The following is a 20,601-nucleotide window of genomic DNA, read 5'->3' on the forward strand; positions in this document are numbered from 1 at the left end:
GAGTTCTTGAAATCTAATGAATGTGTATCCAAATTTCTGGAAACAATTGATTATGTATTAGTTCAGCCTACATCTGTAGCACGGTGTGCAAGTTAGGCAGCTTCTCACTGGCAGGGGCTCTCCCTCACCTGCTGAGATGATTCCCTGCTTTGCCACAGAACATGTCCACCCCAGAGCTGAGTGCCTCACAAAAAAATTGTCATGGTTTTGTGTTTTTTGGTTTTTGGATTCCACATCGTAACATCATGTAGTGCACTGGGAGTTAAAGTTAATGCTCCAGTTCCAGGTACCTGTCCCTGTACACAGAAGTCATGGGATGTGGCCCTTCGTGGTTGGGTGGTCTCTTACTGCCTTGCAGTGGGTGCTGGAGGGTGCTTTTGTAGCCATACCAAGCTGTTCAGGTTTGACTCAGTCTCAGGAACTCTCTCTCCTACTTTATTTGATTTATTAGTCTCAATTTCAATTAGATTGTATGATACTGTGTTACCTTGCATTCCGATATCATAGTCATCCCCTGTCATGCGCACAGATTAAAGTAGTTAACTGTGTGACAGTCCCCTCCAATGTTTCTCTTATATGAGAGGGAACTGTTTACAGTCTTTGATCCTTTCTTGTTTTAGAACCTGCTTATACTAGGGATGTGGAGAAAAACTAGCAAGGAAATAACACTACAAATAAAGAGTTCATGGTTTTTCTGTGTGTTTTGTTTTTCCTTTCTAATTTTCAGGACATAAAAATGCTTGATTGATGGTACAGCATGGAGGAGCATTATTAAAATGTAATCCCTTAAATTTGTTGAATGTTTTTTTTCATTATTTTAAATCACATTGTTCCACCAAAACATTGGCATTATGGAGGCATCTGAAAAGAGATCATGGCATTGCCAGCCAGTCTGTGATTCCCTGAATTAGTGCAAGAGAGATGTTTAAAAAATCTTAACAGCATTCAGAAAGAGGGCCTTATGTCTTACAAGGGTGAAGTTGGCTGTCCCAACCAAATTATGGCCTGGATGCCTACCTGTGCAACCTGCTGTAGGGAACCTGCTTTGGCAGGGGGGTTGGACAGGATGATCTCTGGAGGTCCCTTCCAACCCCTACAATTCTTTGTGATTCTGTGAAATAATAGAGAGGTGGTTAATGCCCCATACCAGTCAGTGCTCAAGAGGAATTTAGATAACGCTCTCAATAATACACTTTGACTTTTGGTTATTCCTGAAAAGGTCAGGCAATTGGACTACATGATCTTCCCTTCCCTTCCCTTCCCTTCCCTTCCCTTCCCTTCCCTTCCCTTCCCTTCCCTTCCCTTCCCTTCCCTTCCCTTCCCTTCCCTTCCCTTCCCTTCCCTTCCCTTCCCTTCCCTTCCCTTCCCTTCCCTTCCCTTCCCTTCCCTTCCCTTCCCTTCCCTTCCCTTCCCTTCCCTTCCCTTCCCTTCCCTTCCCTTCCCTTCCCTTCCCTTCCCTTCCCTTCCCTTCCCTTCCCTTCCCTTCCCTTCCCTCCCCTTCTCCCTTCCCCTCCCCTCCCCTCCCCTCCCCTCCCCTCCCCTTCTCCCCTCCCCTTCTCCCTTCCCCTCCCCTCCCCTCCCCACCCCTCGCCTCGCCTCGCCTTGCCTTGCCTTCCCTTCCCTTGCCTTCCCTTGCCTTCCCTTGTTGATTTGCAATGTTTCTGACACTGTGCTCCTGGCAGTGTTCTAAGAACATGGTAGCAAATGTCTCATGCTCCTTCTTGAAATACAGTTGGAATCCTGATGTTGATGCCAGCCAGCAAAAGTCTTGTTCTGTTGACTTCAGTTGGGCCAGTGTTCCCTCGCTAGGCATAAAAAAGAGTAGTAGTTTCAAGTTTTCAATTTTATTTTTTTTTTTCTCAAGAGAAGGGATGTCAGTAGAGTAAATAAAAGCATCATCATCCAAATCTGAAGAGAATAGTTATTGAAAAAAAGCAGCACAGAAGATACTCAGCAAGAAAAGGAGTGAATGAATACATTTCTGCCTGAGTATATGTAGTTAGAATTGTTGTCCACATCAGAAATTTAACAAACACAGTGTACAGACAAAGCTAGGAAGATCTGAACAAAGAGATTAACTGTGCAAATCTTTCCAGAATGTGTATGTTGGAGAGGCTTTAAGCAATGCAGAAGAAATAACTTGCACTTTTTCTCTTTAGGTATTGCGAAGTAAGACTGCCAGAATACAGACATAAAGAACATGAAGTCCTTAGCAGCACATTAGTTTTTTAACTCAATGTCCCTTAAAAAACACTTTCTGCCCCCCTCATTTTTTTCTCAAAGGACTGAACTTGTGTATTCTACATTTATATGTCTTCCTGAGCTGATCTTTCCTATTGCTGAGAAATTTGTGAGTAAATTTTTGTCATTATTATTGGAGTTTGAGATATAGGATTATTTGCAAAAGGAGAAAAAGAAAATGAACAGTTTGTATACTATAATTATTTGATGTTATGAACTTTATGGAGATTTATATTCCTTCTTCTGTGATGTTCATTGTGATTGAACTCACTTAAAAATGGCTACTGATTTTTTTGCTTTTTTTTTTTAATGAATACAGTTTGCATTTTCCAAACTTTTTCTGTGTGCATGTTTCTCAGGACATGTTTTAGAAGAATTTTCTAGTCAGTAGTTATAACTTTTTTTACTGAGACTAATTGACCTTGCCTGCATGTTCTCTGCTTGAGTGCAACTTGCAAATATTTCAGCTGAAGTCTTGTCAATTCTTTCTGATTTTCCCTCCCTTCTTAATGTAAATTTGTCTTTTGGTGTAAGCTTGTTAATAATGAACTTGAATTTTTTCATGAATGTTGAACATTACCCTGGCCTTTCTCTTGTCACACCTCCTCCACGTTATGTGTCCTTGAGAATTTGTTGTGAATAGTTTCTATAGTTTCTATGGACCTATTCACAAACTTCTTAATATACAATAGCACTTTGGTTTTAGGGGAAAAAAAAAAAAAAGGGAGAGAGAGAGTGTTAATTTCATTGGATTTCACTGATTTGTGTAAAGAGTAGCGTTGAGAGAAAACTCAGAAAGCTCCTCAGAAGGGATAGACAAGGAAAGAAGGGTGGGGGTGTGGCCCTTTATATGAAAGACTATTTTGATGTTGAAGAGCTTGGGGTTGGGAATGACAGAGTTGAGTGTCTATGGATAGGGATCAGGGGGAAGGCCTGTAGGGGTGACATTTTGGTGGGGGTCTTTTATAGACTGCCTAGTCAAGTTGGTTGATGCTCAGCTGAACATGAGCCGACAGTGTGCCCAGGTGGCCAAGAGGGCCAACGGCATCCTGGCCTGCATTAGAAATAGTGTGGCCAGCAGGAGCAGGGAGGTGATCATCCCCCTGTATTCAGCTCTGGTGAGGCCACACCTCGAGTACTGTGTTCAGTTTTGGGCCCCTCACTACAGGAAAGACATTGAGGCCCTGGAGTGTATCCAGAGAAGGGCATCTGGAGGCATCTGGATGAGGAGTTATGACATATGGTTTAATGCTTGTGGTAGCAATGGTAATGAGAAGATGGTTGGACTAGATGGTCTTATAGGACATTTCCTACCTTGTGATTCTATGATGCTGTGACTCTATGAAAACCCATTGAATTCCCTGTGAAAGTACATATTACAGAAAGGGAGTAAACCTACGTAAGATTCATGCATTCTTACATGTGAAAGTTATCCAGAACTTTCAAACAAGAAGAAATCCAACTTTACTAGTGACTAACCAAAAAGGAAGCAAGTCTTTCTGAAGAAAAGAAGGTTCCCTGGAGCAGATGTTGAAGAAAAAGTGCATTTCAGAGTCTTTCTGATGCTCTAAGAAAGCTAGATCTTGCAGAAACAACCTATATTGTGTTGCCAACAGGGATGGTGAAGCTTTTGGGTAGGTGTTTCAAGTTCTCCAGGAATTATGCAAAGTTACTGTAGGAGTCAAATATGAAAAATCTTGCAACTACCTCAAGGGAAAGCTATACGATAGTTATTTTACAGCAAATTCCTCTAGAAAGAGCTAGAACTTCAGCTGGTGAGAGAAGAGATGCAAGTATATATTCTGCTGCACTGCAGCACATCGTAAGAAAAGCAGCCAGTGGTTTGCTGTCATGTATTACAGGAAAAACCACGCTTAGCTGCATATTCCTTCTTTGCCAGATAGCTGCTAGAAATTCCTCAGTGAAATTGAGCTGAGTAGAGGAGGTTAACAGTGAAAAAAATTGTATCTTAAGGTAAAATGTTTGCTGCTGTTAGTGACTGATATTTTTTTTGTAGTAGAAATTGGTACTGTTTGTAGGATTCTGATGTCAGTGGTTCTGGAATAAAGAGTGATCTTGGATAGAAGAACTTTTAAAACATCAGTTTCTTTCTAGATTAATTTTGATAGGAAAGTGTGGTTTCTCAAACAAACAGGAATGACAAAAGTTAGCAAAATCTTTTCCCCTCTGGAGTTTTTTATGGACAAAGATGATACAGTCCATAGACGATAATACATTAACAATTGATGTGAGACATAAAGCATGCTTGACTTCCTCTCCGTCAGCAGAACTTGTGACAGAAGGTAGACAAGAAATTATCCCTTCTCCTATTATCTTTTTCCTATCTGCCTCAGCTACAGCCATCTTGTAGCTCTTACAATCAAAATAATTGTCCAGCAAAGTCTGAAAAATGATGCCAAAGATGATGCCATTTCATTAAATGATGTATGGCTGTTTCCTGGGATGGTAAGAACTTCTGATTGTATTCTGATTGATTGTTGCAACAAAGCTAGCAAACAATCACTTTATATCATATGGAAGAGTAGAGGGGGGTTATGACTGGATTTATGCAGGTAAATAACAAAGTAATAAGATGCTTGATTACTGTCTCTTCAATGACAACTGAAGTTTTTCTCACATTCTCTTAAATCTGACATATATTGTACTATTTAAATTTCTGATTGTAGAAATGAGGGGTATGCACAGATTGGGAACAATGCTAAAGTGTCCATAACTAGTACCGAAGACAATGGGCAGAAGCCAGTGCCGCAGTGAGCATGCTGTGACATCAGTTTCCAGCCTTGCTGATATTGTGTTGCTTGTCTGATGTCCAGACTTATTTTCCTAATCATGCAGTATGTTGTGCCACTATGAGCTGAAATCACTTCAGGATGCTCTCTTCATACAGATATGAAGATGCCTACCGCTGCCATCAACTAAGTGTATGCTTAAGTTTCTACAAGAAAGACAACCTGAGTGCAATTAAGTGGGCATTGCTGATGTATCCTAGAGCAAAATCTAGCTGACAGCCTGCTTGGTCTCCAGTTTTGATGTGCTGTCCATTCCACTCACAGCCATCTGCTATCCCTTTTCTTTTCTTTACTAATGCCTACTGAATCACATAAGAGATCTCGGCTTAAAATTCTTCACGACATATTATTCTATCATCTTTTTATGACTCTTACACATAAGGCTTATACCAATTTTGATCCATATTCAAAGTCAGAAGTAATTACACATATTACAATTGCTCAGTATGACACTAGTTGATGTTAGCAAGGACTGTGGGTGTGTTGCCTTTCAATTTAGGTTTTACAACTCTTTTCTGGTTACTTCCCATAGAAGTTTACATGACTTTTGAACTAAAACTTAATTATATCTTATGTTTAAAAATATTTAAGAAGTTTAAAGACAAACAGTAAACTTCTTTCTTGCAGCATATAAGACTTGTAGAATTACCAATTTGCTGCATCACTGAGGAAAGAGCTGCTGTATGAAGCTTACAACTTAGATGTTAGAAGCTGCATTAAAAAAAGGAAACATGCTTTTGTTTCACTGAAAGGATTCAACTGCACTCTGACCAGCCTAGGAAAAGAATTAGACTTTCACATTAAACCTTGTACACGTCTGAGTAGTGTTTATGCACTTGCATGTGGCCCTACCCTAGCAAGTAAAAAATAATTGTCTTCATAAAAAAACACTGGGCTCTTCCTCCACCTATCTTATTCAGAGACTCCATATCTAATAGCCATGCTCAAAGAGCAGCTGTGCTATGTGTATGAATGCCAGAGGTTCAGGTGGTGGAATGGCATGAGAGAGAATACAAAGTGATTTTAAAATGAATAACAGCTGACATGCATAAGGAAACATCAGGAAAAGCACTAGCAATTCAGTCTTCTTTCCTTCCCCTTCCTTCTTTCCTTCCTTCCTTCCTTCCTTCCTTCCTTCTCCTTCATGTCTAATTCTTGCATGGTTCAGTGGAGAAAAAATAATAATATTCTTTAACTGATTTTGTCTCCCAGATTTAGAGAATTGAGGTTACCATGGCATATTGCATGTTCCTCACATGTTCTGAGCCAGACAGGTTTTGATCTGCTGACTACTGGACTTGGCTTCTCTGCCCACTGGATAGTTAAGGATCACTTCCAATGTGCTTTCCATAATTTTATACAAAATAGAAAGATATGGATTTAATGGGTGGATGAATAATAGACTGCAGGATTAAATCCAGAGAGTGATGGTCAATGGCTCAATGTCTGGGTAGAGATCAGTAACTAATGGTATCCCACAGGCATAATTACTGAGACCATTACTCTTTAATACCTTCGTCACTGACATTGGGCTCAAGTGCATCCTCAGCAAGTCTGCTGATGACACCAAGCTGTGGGATGCGGTCAACACACCAGAGTGGTGGGATGCCATCCAGAAGGACCAGGCTTGAGCAGTGGGCTCAGGTGAACCTCATCAGGTTCAACAAATATTAATGCAAGGTCTTGCATCTGTGTTACAGCAATCTTCACTACCAATACAAACTGGACGATGAAAGGATTAAATGCAGCTCTGCAGAAAAAGACCTGGGGGTACTGGTGGATGGGAAGCTGGATGTGTGCCAGCAATGTGTTCTCACAGCCTAGAAAGCCAACAATATCCTGGGCTGCATCAAAAGAAATGTGGCCACTAGGGAGAGGGAGGTGGTCCTGCCCTTCTACTCTGTGCTGGTGAGGATCACCTGGAATGCTGTATCCAGATATGGAGTCCTCAGTAGAGGAGAGACATGGACCTGTTGGAACATGTCCAGAAGAGGGCTACAAAAATAATTCAAGGGATGGAGTACCTCTCCTGCAAAGACTGGGTGAGAGAGATGGAGATGTTCAGCCTAGGGAAAAGAAGGCTCTGATGTTACCTGATAGTGGCCTAGTATTTAAAGGAGAGGTACAGGAAAGAAGGGAATTAACTCTTTATCAGGTTCTGTGATAATAGAAAAAGAGGAAATATCTTAAAGCTCAAAGAAGCTCAAACCTGATGTAGCTGTGAATGTCCTTGTAAACTGCAGGGAAGTTGGACTAGATGGCCTTTAGATGTCCCTTCCAACACTAAGGATTCCATGATTCTATGAAAATGCAGAAAGATGACACAAAAAGCGGAAAAAGGGATAGATGACAAAGAAAGAGTGTAAAAGAATGTTTCAAACTGATTGGGATAGAGTAAGCAGACCAAATCCCACCTGGAGCTGAAATTACTCGTTGTTAGACATGCAAGGTAAAGAGAAAGGATTTTAGGAGATTCATAACTATAGCAGAAATGCCAAGTCATGGTCTAAACCTTCCCACCTGGTCAAAAAGCAGGACCAACCCAGGGAAGCTCAGGTGCATGCAACACACCTGAGTGACCAGAATAGGTGGAACCAATTCATCCCCTCTCAGACCTCATTTAAGGGTTGGCAGTGGAGGCAAGGGTATCTTGCTATCTGAGGCTTTCTGGTGGTAAGTTAACATTCTTCTTTTATTTCTGTATCCTTAGCTGCTACAATGGGGCTTGTTCTCATTTGCTACAGCCTAGGATTGTGTCACCCTGCTGTTATTGTGTACTTTCCATCATATTACATCATTAGAAGTAACCCAAAAGAGTTTTGTAGAAAATATGAGTCTGTTAAATGGGTGAAACAACACAGTGATGGATGATATGGTGTAAATCAGCTTATTTAAATCCTCTTCTGCCTTTGTCTTGGATGCTGTGCTTGTAGTTTGGGAAGATGAAGTGCAGCCAAACATGCAGGGAGAAACTATTGGCTCCATTTATTCAGTGAACTTGATTGTGCTAGGAATGATTCTAGTAGTATCACTGCACTAGCCAGATTGACATTAAGGAGTGCTTCTTGGAATGTAGCCTTAATGTATCCCCCTGGAGTTCAAGACTCTAGTTTCATGTTCTAGTTTCAGTTTCATGAATGGATATTTACTTGTCTCCAAATTGAGCTTTGTGGTGACAGCAATGACATTTATAGTAATATGCAGCTGAAAAGGCTGTCTTGTGAAACAAAAAAAAACCCAAAAAAAAAAAAAAAAAAAAAAAAAAAAAAAAAGACAATATCTCAGTAGTGACTTATATCCAAGAAAATTCAATTCCTAATCTTCTTGCTGATACCTGCAACCAACTGAGATGACAATAGTAGAGAGATCACTATAACCCAGAAGTGCGTGTGAGTTTCAGTTCTGGGAACTGTTTATTTTATGCATTTCCATTAGCAGTAAGGATAAGCCTGTTATTCTTTTCTGTGAGTTCCAGAGATATCCTTAGGTTTTAGTTGAAAATATTTTTTCTAACTTCCTGTGGGTTGCACAATTCAAGTTAGTAGGCTTATAAATGTGTGGAATGCTTATAAATGGTCACAGTAGCTAATTGTAAGTAGAATACTGGGGACTATATTTGTGGAGGTCTAAAAGAACAGTAGAGGGAGGGAAGACTTGCAACCTATTCAGTTTGTGCCCTAAAGTTGACACTGACATATGCTAAGTGATTCACTACATCCTGAAGTTTCCTAAACAATGTAATTGCAATTAGCTCATGATCTACTATGCAAAATACTTAGAGATATACCAAAGGGAAGTGCGAGTATGCTATTTGTTTTTACTTTCCTCAATTTGTTCTGAAAGATAAAAAGCAGCTTCTGCCTGCATTTTCCACAAAGAATGTCAATGGTTTATGGGCTGGTTCAGCCCAGTTCTGTGACTAGCAGGTCAGAGGACTCTGTGAATCTGCACCTCCAGAAAGGGGAAACAGGGGACCCCAAATAGTTAAAAACAGTGGCAACTGTCTGAGGAGAAGCAAAAAAAAAAAAAAAAAAAAATTATTAAATATGGTACTGGAATGAAAGATACACACTATAATACAGCATAACTAGAACTGAATCTAATAAATCAAAAATAATGAAAGAGTGTCCAAATGCTGTAGGCCTTACACTAGCACTGAGGCAATGCATGCAGTCAGGACAAGCAGCAGGGAGGAGAGCCAAAAAAAGGGAGGGTCTCATGACCTTGCCAAGGGCTATATCTCTTCTCTGAACACAGTCTTCCAGGATTTGTAGTTTTTCTTCTCTTCCTGGCACTGGAGTGTTAACTCTTTAACTCCCAGTGCGCTACATGATGTTATGATGTGAAATATCGATAACCAAAAATCATAAAACCATGACAAATTTCCAGAAAAATTTTGAGATCCATGTTGACTATTATCAAGCAAATCTTTCTATAATTTAACATGTTTTCAACAAAGAGCGACTCTTCTTTCTATGCTCAAATAACTTTGAATACTGTAACAATTTGCACAGAAATGGAAATAATCCATTTGAGTAAGATATGGTGGCTTGTAAGGATGTGTATTTTTTTTTTCCTTCTTTTCTATGCAGTAAGTAAAATGTCATGGAATTCCAGTGGAGAATATGATATAGTCCTATATAGGAAATTTTTATTTCAACCTGGTAAATTGCATTAAGATTTATTTCATTATGTTTTACTGGAACAGTAACAATAGTTCAAATGTTTAATAGGATTTTTTTTGTTTAAATTAGAGTTTTATCAGTCTAAACTTATGAGAAGCCTAATAGCCTTATTTGATTCAGGATGTCTAAGAGTGGTTAAGATAACAAAAATATATATTAAAAAAAAAAAAAAGTTGGAGTGATCCTCAAATGAATAACTTTGGGGGCAATGACTGTTTCTTTTTACTCAGCCCTGTTAGATCTTCTGTAGAATGTCATAAACAAGACAAAATCTGGATAAAGAAAACAGCTCCAAAGGGAACAAAGATCCTTTCTAACATGAGTAGATTTAAAGTTCTGTTTTTGTTTCACTTCTAAAAAGCCATACGAAAGTGGATACAGTAGCTCTTTCTGAATATAGCATAGCATAAACACCAGTAGAAGCAGAAGCAATACTGCCACCAAAACATCAAGTATACAAACTATGAGTAATTTTAGGTTGAAAGTTATATCAATACTTTAAATTATGTATACAATGTCAGTTGAGAAGCTTTTCAAAACTAAAGAATTTAGAAGTGAAAAGTAACCAAATTCGAGACAGACCTGGATAGGATACTATAAATTATTATGCAATGTGAATTATATATATGACTACATGACGTATATGTATGATGTATGCTAACAGATGATACGATACTATGCTTACTACATATGCATGCAACGTACATTAAGAGATGAAATGCAAATTGTCTTTCTCTCCTTTATTCCTAACCTTTATCACTATGTATAGTACAACTTAAGCACACAGTGAAACTTGTTTAATGCTGTTGCGGTAAGTGGATGTGAAAAACACATTTTATTTGTATATTTTACATATGTTTAATCTGAATATAAAATTTAATTGTGTTCTTACATCAGTAAAAAGAAAATATGTCTTTAAGGTATACAAAGAAAAAATTCAGCAAGGAATATTTTCTGTAACAGAATTGGAATACAGACTTAAACATATATTTTGCTTTTGTTCTATTGGAACTTTTTTTTTTTTTACTCAATCTTCATTGTAGTTACTAGGATGTATTGAAAGATCTTCTACGAGATTATTGAAAGGAGTAAATTCATGTGTCAAGACAGGTGGATCCTAGAGAATGTCTCTGATGGAACAATTCCTACCATGACTTGTGTGTCCCTTTAATTTTGCAAGGATTTAATATGTTTTCTGCTGAACCAGTAGATCATTTGACTATGTGAAGCATCACAATGCTTGATTATTAGCAAATAATGTTTGTGTCTACAAACTGAGCTGTTGCAAGATCTGTTCTCCGTTACTGAGCCCCAGCTAATACTCAATATGGTATGCCAGTTAGCAATCATTATTGGCCTCTCAGAAACAACAGGCATAACCAGACTTCATTCTAAGAGTGATCCCTTGCCTGTGCTAACCTTTCAACTGTGTGTAGGAGATGTTTGGGATATAAAATAATTTGATTTGGTATAAAAACTGTCACAGGCCATTCTAACAATTGAATGGTGGAAGGGACCACGTTGCACTGCCAAGGACAAGATCTCAGCAGTAGTTAAAGTATTGGCATAGCCAGATTCACGTAAGTCTTTTTTGAATCAAGTTTTTCACATCCTGTATAAGTTATCAAGTGGTGGCTGATTTAAGTGATGCTTGTATCACTGATTACACTACAGTTAAAATTAAACCATCTTCTTAAGAAGTCTGTAAGGATTGCTTACTTTTGTCCTAATGCAATCTCAAGTTCCTTCTCAACTAAGATCATTATGTTTCATATTAATGACTTTAAATTTTTTATAGTACCTTGTTCACTGAACCCTCAGGTCTTCAGTTGCTAATTGTTACGCCATGTTTACTGGGGTAATTGATTGGAAAATACGACTTGATTGCTGCTGCTGACTTACTGCTTTCTGCAGTCCTTTACTGATTGAGCTGTGGCTGATGACTTTGTTTTCTGATTTGGACAGTGGTACGTTTTCCTGAGGCTGAATTTAATTCTTATACTTACCCCTCTAAGTAAGCATGTATGTTAATATCACTTGGAACTTCTGAAACAGAAACGCCAGAAAAGAAAATAAAAGCCAATGTTTCTGCATATGTACTGCAGGAGATTGCACTTCTAGTTATCAAAACATAGCATACAGTCACATAAATTAAAAAAAAATGGTTTTGGTTTGTGCCAGAAATTCTTCATAGGGCTGGTCTTGAGATACATTTTATATACATTTAATAAATGCTATTCTTGAACTCTTTGTGCACGTGAGTAAATCTTTCCTGCCTCACCTTGTATTCTTCACAGTTACCATCAAGTTAGTTTTCTCCACAGGTATTCAATGCAGGCTGTTTCCATCTCCTGTCGTGATTTCATTGGACCAAATAAGCTCTAGCAGGGGATTATTAAGAACCTTGCTCCTGAGGAATTATTTGATAGCAATATTTTGGACTGTCAGCAGACACTTCTGTCTGCAGAGATGGGCTTGTGTAAACCTCACAAAGTTCAATACGGCCAAGTGCTGCAAGGTCATGCATATGGGTTAGGGCAATACCTAGTACAAGCTGGGTGAGAATGGATTGAAAGCAGCCTTGAAGAGAAAGACGTATGCTCGGAGCCAAGAAAGCCAGCAGTATCTTGGGTTGCATCAAAATAAGTGTGACCGGCAAGTCATGGGAGGTGATTATCCAACTCTATTCTGCTCTCATGAAATTCCACTGGGAGTACTGAGTTCAGCTTTGGGGCCTCCAACAAAGGAAGGACATGAACATATAGGAGTGGGTTCAGAGGACAGCCATGAGAAGAAGAAAGCCTCTGCTATGATAAGCTTAGAGAGCTTGTTCAGCTTGGAGAAGAGAAAGCTCTGGGGAGATCACATAGTGGTCTTCCTGTATCTAAAGGAGGACTGCCAGAAAAGTTGGGGAGGGACTTTCTACAAAGGCATGTAGTGATAGGACAAGAGGTAATGTCTGTAAGCTAAAAGAAAAGAGATGTAATTTGGAATAAAGAAATTCTTCACTATTTGGGTGGTGAGACATCTGAACAGATTGCCCAGTGAAGTTATAGATGCCCCATTCCTAGAAGTGTTCAAGAATAGCTTGGATGAGGCCCTGGGCAGTCTTGTCTAGCAGAACATATCCCTGCCTATCACAAGGGAGTTGGAACTAGATGGGCTCTTCTAACTCAAATAATTCAGTGAGGTATGGGGCAATGCAAATGCAGAACTTCTAAGAGTGTAATTTTGCTGTGGTGTGGAACTTGCTTGAAATTCTTTGTTAAAGATAGAGAAACTCTGTCACAGGAAATACAGAGTTTATATCCCTGGGGAGTGTAGAAGGGAAAAAATAAAGGTAGGACTAAACACCTAAACTACTAAACTAATAAAGGGCTTACGTGACTGAATTGAAATCTGAGCTTGTGGAACACAGAGAATTTTAGTGCATAACCCAGAATTTGGCCTCCATGGTGGTTCCATTTTAATTGCAAAATTTCCCAAGTACTTCTTGGGAAGTTGTGAACTTCTATATGATAATAAGTATCTCAGCCTTTCCTTGGCTGAGCACTTCACACATTCATACCAAAATCCATGCAGCGCTTCCACCTCCAGTTGTTCCTTCATTAAATCCCTCACAGTATCTTTAGAAAGTAGTCCCAAAATATCTGAAATTCCTGCAGTAGGCTTTTAAAAAATAGGAGGGATGGGGATGGTGTTGACCTTTGCTTATCTGTTTGCAAGTATGTGTTCTTCTGGGAAGTAAGAAATTCTGGTTCATTTGCCTTTTCAGCTTGAGGAGGTACAAAATCACTTCCTTGGAAGAACATCTCTTTTCTGTAAGCAGCTTTACTGGGTGAATCAGTTAAGGATGAGCACCACTGTATGGCTTATTACAGAGTAGAGCAGGAATCAGGGGGGTTACTTCCCCCTTCTTCTTGAACAGTTTCAGCTCATAGTTTCAGCACCTGCCTACTCCATGACTTTCATTTCTAATTTAATTGCATTTTATCCCATCATTGCTGAAAATAAGATACAAAAACTCCCTTGTGCTCCAAAGTGTTCTGATGGTGTGGTGAGCTATCAGTAATTCTGTCTTACTGTTCCATGCTGACCCTCTACACCCACAACTCTTTTTGGCACAGGTACACAGCTTCGCTAGGAAGAGATGGATCGAAGTAGAAGTAAAGCCCGTTAGAACTCAAATTAATATATTTTAATGTAAAACAGAGGACTGAAAATGTTCTACTGATTTTTAATATATTTACACCTAATATTAAAATTACAACTGCTTCTACTTTATGCAGAATTTATTCAAGCTAGCTTTTACCTAATAGTTAGGTTCCTCACATTACCAACGTTATTTTATTTTCTCTGGCATTTTTGATCCTCAAATGAAAGTAAAGAAGATTATATTTTCAACCTACATAATGATATCGGTATTGATGCAATGGACTTGTGTTATGTTTCTGAAGCAGATTATTGTAATTTGATAATCTATTTTATCATTATTCTACGGTGATAGAAGAACAGTAATTATTACTTGACTTGCATATAACCAGACTAATATTCATATTCTGGGTATCATAAAGATTTTATCTCTCTAAATGAACTTCTGAAATTATTAGCTTTTTTAAAGCTATTTTTTAGATATTATGTCCAATGGTTAAATCATAGTTTATTACGAAATAATAAAATAAATGGGACAGAAATGTATCTTAAAATACAAAAACTTCAAAAACACCCTGCTCATAATTTGAGATTTTTTGCAAGAAGTGGAAATGGTCACCTGATGAAATTGTCAATTTGTGAATATTAATAGCAACCTTCACCTTCTGAAAATCACATGCTAGTTAGGCATTTGATTAATAATGCAGTGATACAAATCACAATGCAAATTAAATTCAAAAAAATAAGATAACAGATGGTAAACTATTCTTCTCCTTGGCAGACTGGCATTCTATAGTTGCAGGATGTCATAGTTCACATCTCTATCAATATATTTAACTCTCTATATTTACAGTGACTTTCAATAATGTAAATATAGTTGCCTGGTTTTAGAAAACAGCAGATGCATGAATTTTCTATGATTTTACTGGCTTACTTTTATATGATGAATAAATGAATATTCAAAAGATTAAAAATATTTTTTCTTTGGAGTTACTGACGTGGCATGAACAGCATTTGTTGGAGTGATTAGAGATGTTACGCGCATCATTGTGAACTGACTCAGAATATATCTAGAACTGTCAATCTCCCATTTTCATGTAATTCATCAATTAAAGGAAATTAAAAAAAAAGAATAATTTTTCATCTCTTCCGAAATATATAAACCTCTGCTTTGTTCCGGTTTTGTAAAATTGCATAAAGCTGGAAAGTATCTTCCAGAAAGTCAAATACTGTTATTAGAAAGTATGTATCCAAGGCTGAACAGCTCTTAAGAATATTGTCTATTACAAAGATCTGCAACAGTTGATAGATTACTGCAATCAGCATGTCTAGATGGTTGTTGTCAGGAAAAGAAATAAAATCAGCAGCCTTAATTCAGGATGAAGAGGAAAGCATGGTTTACTTTCCTTCAAATTGCTGTAAGCATTATCTGTGGGATGACCATCCTTCAAAATGATAAGTTCTTAACACTGACAACAGATTCTGAGAAGTAACTATTTCACCCGCATTTTGTAAGTGCCATTGGGTAATCTGAAATAACCTTTCCTCACTAGACGTTTTCCATGTCCTCAAAGGGGATACAACTAGCTTTTACAGCTTGCTGCTTTTTCACATGCTCATGTTCTTAATGGACTTCTGCTGCAAACAAATGAATGCTGTTATCTCATTAGAGAACGCTCAGCTTCAAAACAATATTTACTTGTTTCTAATAGTATGTTAGGGTTCAAAGTTTAAGAATATATATTATCTGTACAGACCTATATAGAAACATTTTCTTTTTTCTGTTCTAAAAGTCTTGGAGAACTTTGCTATGTGCTCTCCGGTGAGAATAAGACCTGCTTTATACTTTTACTTTTTTAAGCCAATGGCTATTGATATGTTTCTTCCTTTGCCACTGAAGTCCAAAGCTTCAGCTAATCATAGAATCACAGAATATCCTGAGTTGGGTGGGACTGGTAAGGATCATCTATTCCAACTCCCGGTTTTACACAGTTCAAACCCAATGTCTGAGAGTGGTGTCCAAATGATCCTTCAGTTCTGATTGCTCAGGGTCATGCCCACTGTCCTGGGCAGCCTGTTCCATGGTGCAGAACCTGTCCTTAACCCCCCTGCCACTGTCATGGCAGAGTACAGAGCTGCTGCCCGTTCCCTGTGAAGAGCTGCAGTTGCCATGAGGCAGCTCCTCTGCTCCAGGCTGAGCAAATCAAGGGACCTTAGCTGATCCTCATACATCTTGCCCTTCAACATCTTCGTAGCCCTTCATGCAATTGGTAATTGTCCAGTTCCCTAATTTGTCCAGACCTCTGTCCATCCTCAGTGAAGTCAGTAGTTCCTCTGAATTTAGTATTGTCAGCAATATGTGGCATGTGTCATGGAGCATTTTATTTCCACCTGGAAAAATCTCTTCTCTTCCACTTCAGTCTTTTTTTCTTTCCCAAGAATGAGATGACTTATTATGAATGTAAATATTCCTATAACCAGAATAATCTATTTCCTAGCTTACTCTGTGCTCAGTTCTGTTTCCTTTGGAAATCTGGATCTGTCAGAAAGGATCAGGGTATAGCTAAACATCAACTATATTTGAAAGAGGAAGAAACTTTTCAGTAGGCGTTGAATTTTACGTATTGCAAGATAATTTATCTGGAAATCTCTGTGTGGGGACTCACGCACTTCATTAAGTTTCAAGTATATCAACTCTGAAAATTGATGCATGTCCAGGCTATTTTTAAGATTTGAACTAGTTAAGATTTTTACCTCAGACTTATACATGGTAATGAATTTCAGAGGTTAGCATTTCATTAGAGAATGCTTTCCCTCATTATTAGTCAATTTGCCTCTAGCCTGTACTGCTATATGGAGTGATGCCATCCCAGGTGCAGGTCTTTTCATTTGTCCTTCTTGAACTTCATGAAATTTCTGTCAGGCTACAGCCCATTTAGTTTCCCTTGAACAAGAGTTCTGGCCTCCAGCTTACTGACATCTCCTTCAAACTTTGTACTGATTACAAACTTGCTGAGTACAGATATTTTAACTACAGTTGTGTTAACAGGAATGAGACAAGGCCAGACCCAGAATCAGACCAAGACTGAGCTAACGGTGTAGATGCAACCACTTCCAAGTGTATCTTTATTAGATCACTGTGGAAAATGTCCTGAGCTCTCATTTGTTCCCTTTACTTGTTTACTCAGCTAAGGGCAAAAATTTACTTTTTGGTTGGCAAATTGATTTCCAGCAACTCTGTCTTTTCAGATTCGCTTTGATACAATTTGTATAAGATTGTTTCTTATGGCTTAGCTATTTCTTATCTATTAAAGTTTTCCTGTCTTTCAGTCACCTTTGATACAACACTCTCTGTGTTAAGACAGCACTATTTCCAGTGTTTTCTTCAGAAGGGGGGCTATGGAAAGATAGAAGAGATGACACCTGTATTTTTAACTGAGAAAAAAAGAACAGAGAAAAACCCAAAAAACAGAACTTTGAGTTGCCACTTTTTATGACAGAACAAGTAGGTCATGACAAATTTTATGTTAATAAATATTACATTAATAATATTCATGTTATATTAATATACATAATATATTCTATGTGAATATATTATTAGCTATATTTGGAAACTCATGCCATTCAGAAATCTTGTAAGTATATTGTCCTGTGTTCCAGTACAGAAGACAGAATATTTAAACCAGCCTAAATGTTCAGCAAATTTTTATAGTCTCTTCTGAATCTTCCTTAGAATGAAGACCTCATGAATGAAAATCTCATTTGGGTCTTAATTCCATTATAGACTTCATTTTAAATTGCTTATGAAGGATACTGATTGCTGTTGGATCATTAAAGTGGATTTTTTTGTTAACAGTTTTGTCAGGTCACTGGTTTTGCATCAGAAGATCTTTTTCTGCAACGTCAATGCTACTTCTTTCATAAGAATAAAGCATTCAGAACAGAGTGAGTTTTTGTAACCATGATGAAAGCTTGGCACCTGTAGAGTTGAATGACAGCTTTCTATTTTTTGAGCTACCAGAAAAACTGCAGCATCCTTTATATGTTCAGAATTTTCAAAGTATTTCAATATGGCTTTATGTAGCTACACCACGTAGTTCAGCTGAAGGCAGAAGGGAGAGATATTAATACATTATTATCCAGTATCAGTAGGAAATGGATGCAAAGCTCACTGACTTACAGTTAGATATCATATGTCAGAAGCATACAGCTCCCCCCACCCTATAACATGTAATACAAAAGTTCTTCTCAGAGCCTTGTAAGGCAAAAAAAAAAAAAAGATCATATGGTTTATAAGACAAAGTTAATAAAGCAGTCATTTACTCCTTTGCTGATATAATCCCTGAATACTTCTAAATGGATAATCTTTCATTATTCCCTGCAGCTGGTAGAAAATTCCATCTTGTAGCCTTATGGCATTCATATCACCCAGTAATGTAGAATGTTCTATCTCTATAAGCACTGTTTGTAAAGAGATAAATGGCTTTAAAACTCTTCATCTGATGTACTTTAGCTGAAGTAGAATGAATTGTTCTTTGGAAGAATTTGTTTGTAAAGTATTAAGTAACTAAAGAAGGTGTACGTAGAATACGTATTTTATCAAATGAATCCCACATTTAAGTAATGTTATGTAATACTTAATTGCCTTTTCATTTGTATAGAAATCAGTGGACTTTGGCTTTGAAAACCACAATTTTGTGGAAATTTAACTGTCTTTTCAAATGTGAATCGTCTTACATAACTGTTACCTGAATATTTCCTTTCTTGGAATGTTTCAGTTTCATAAATTCAAACACTCCAGAACATGTTGTTACTTAAAATGATACTAGGGGGGTAACTGACACTCAGTTTGCTACTTCATTTTTCATCAAACTTCTCATTTTCAGGGAGTTAATTAATATCAAGATATAGAAAGCACTTATGTTTCCATGTTCTTTTTTTCTTTCTTTTTTTTTTTTTTTTTTTCTTTTTCTTTGCCTTTTTCTCTTCTTCTTTTCTCAAAGGAGAAAGTAATTTAGAATGATCTGTGCCTGGCAAAACAGAAATGAAAGATTTCAAGTACTAGAAAATCTCCCTTTTCAACACTGTGGCCGTCTACAGCGCAGCCCAAGCTAAGCAAAAACTTCAAGAGCAGTAGGGCAATAGGAGAAACCAAGTGGAAAAGTTGATAGGTCAGGAAGCTAAGCTTGCATATTTGTCCTGACTTTTACAAAGATTAAGTGTGTTATTTCTGTCCCTCAATTTGCTTGTAAATGCTCTAGGAGGAAAACAAAACCAAAATGTTTACAACATCATTAGCAGGTAGGGTTATCAAGACAGGTTGAACTCTAGTTCTGCATCAGAGAATAATTAAATTGAGGTCCTGGAATGATGAGAGAAGGCAAGTAATTGTTGACTGAACTAAGCAGTCAGAGTTTTGTGAACCCGGTAGCTCAGTTTGGCCACTCGCAGAAGAGCCTGCTTCTTATCTGAGCCAGTTAGATATGTATTTAACTTTCAGTACTCAAACAGTATTACTGGAGCTGAAACTGGTTGTTAGCCAGATAAGACAGCTAAAATATTTCAGAGAAATTGAACTGCATTCATTGCCAACTCTTGGATGCAGTCACTCTAGGTTTGTAATGTAGTCAGTGGAGAGATGGGGATCTCTGAGACTTAAGATCTCCTGAGGTTCACATATTTTCCGTTCCTATGTTTTCTGTTCTTTTGAGTATATAGACAAAACACAGTGCCATGGCTTCTAGCTCAGAGAAGTCATTCAAATGCCAGAAGCTAGATGGGGTGAACCTTGGGCTATATAATTCATATGGCTTACTATATAAATGTGTATTTTATGTTTCATTTAATTTTTGAGAGAAACTGCTCTAAAAAGAATTTTTCTTAATAATACAAGGAGCAGTGTAATGGATGAAGCATAATGCTGAAGAATTGCATAGAACATGTTCATTTGTCTTCTGGCAGCAGCCTGTGGGCCTTGGTGGCTTGCAAGATTTCCTTATTACTGTTCAGTGGAAAAATGCTAGCAGACAAGACTGCTCATGCCAGTACAACAGATATTCATAACTGAAAACAGCTTTCAGAGACATCTGACATGTATGTATCCATGCGCGTCTTTAAGTCTACAGATAATCCTGACACCAGTAGTATTTCTATATTGAGTTTTTAAAGGATTGTATTTGCTGATTGTAGATGCAGAACTCCCATTTCCCATGCTGTTCCTAGTAGGCATAGCACAATATGCTTCGAATAGTGATTTTAGAAAATATATATATATATATATGTATATATATATTGTTGGACATAACATCTAAAGCTATCTTTTTGCTCAGCATTAGTTTCCAAATGGATGTAGCTTGATCCCTCCTGCATCACTACATGGATTTTTTTGTTTTGTTTTCTGTTTTTTTCTGGAGTTCTATCTTATTTTAATTGTTCTAGCTGGAAGATACATACCTCATCTGGCATGAATTACATTGCCATAAGGTTTTCACAGATGCATCACAATGTCAGAATAAATCTTTCTGTATGAATAATTACACTACTTTTTCCCCTCTTTTCACCTGCGTCTGCCACACTGTTAATCTTTGCATCTTTTGTTGCTCTGGTATCATTATGATGGTTCTCCCTTAAAATGTTTATACGTAGTCAGGTGCAACCCCTCACAACTGCAACTAGTGGCAGGTTCAAATATAAGGAGTCCTGTGCATCTTACA

Source organism: Tympanuchus pallidicinctus, unplaced genomic scaffold (assembly GCF_026119805.1).
Source record: "Tympanuchus pallidicinctus isolate F22 unplaced genomic scaffold, pur_lepc_1.0 scaffold1, whole genome shotgun sequence".
NCBI lineage: Eukaryota > Metazoa > Chordata > Aves > Galliformes > Phasianidae > Tympanuchus > Tympanuchus pallidicinctus.